Raw genomic sequence first — 741 nt, 5'->3', positions numbered from 1 at the left:
TCTCTCAGGGTGTCTCTCAGGGTCTCTCTCAGGGTGTCTCTCGGGGTCTCTCTCAGGGTCTCTGAACTCCAGGTGTTGCCGGGCTGTGCTGTTTCTGGAGGTCCTAGGGGAGGGTCCTGCCTCATGTTTTTAGTTTCTGTGGCTGCAGGTGCTCTTGGGCTTATGGCTGCCTAGCTCCCCTGCTGTCTTCACGTGTTGCCCAGCCTCTCTGTCTTCCTTTGTAAGGACACCTCTCAAACGGGATTGGGACTCACCCTACTCCAGTATGGCCCCTTGTGAACTGGTAACATCTTCAAAGCCATGTTTGCAGGTGCCGGGGTCAGAACTCTAGCACATCTTTTGGGGAACACATCTCGACTCCTGATGGGTGATGTGTGTGTGACCTCGAGGTGATGGGCAGCAGGGGTGGGGACTGAGCACGTCCCTGTGTCCACACCTCCCTTGTTTGGGGAGCCTGGGCAAGTTCTGGAGCCTCTGGGAATCTCAGGTTTGCTTTCTGAAAATGGGGTGTAGGATTCCTGCCTTGTGAGGCTGTAGCTTCAGGGCCCAACTATTTTGGGAGCCCCTCCCACTCCCCACTTTGATAGTGCCTGCGTCATTAGATAGGGCTCCATTTAAACCCCATAAATCTCATAATTAAATAAGGGGCCAGCCCTGTTCACAAACACGGGGCATCCGTGTGGCCTCCGCCCTATTGTTCAGGGGGCCAGCCAAGGCTGGTGGGAAAATTCTTGGCATCTT

Source organism: Chrysochloris asiatica, unplaced genomic scaffold (assembly GCF_000296735.1).
Source record: "Chrysochloris asiatica unplaced genomic scaffold, ChrAsi1.0 scaffold00439, whole genome shotgun sequence".
Classification (NCBI taxonomy): Eukaryota; Metazoa; Chordata; class Mammalia; order Afrosoricida; family Chrysochloridae; genus Chrysochloris; species Chrysochloris asiatica.
This window is presented reverse-complemented; position numbering follows the sequence as displayed.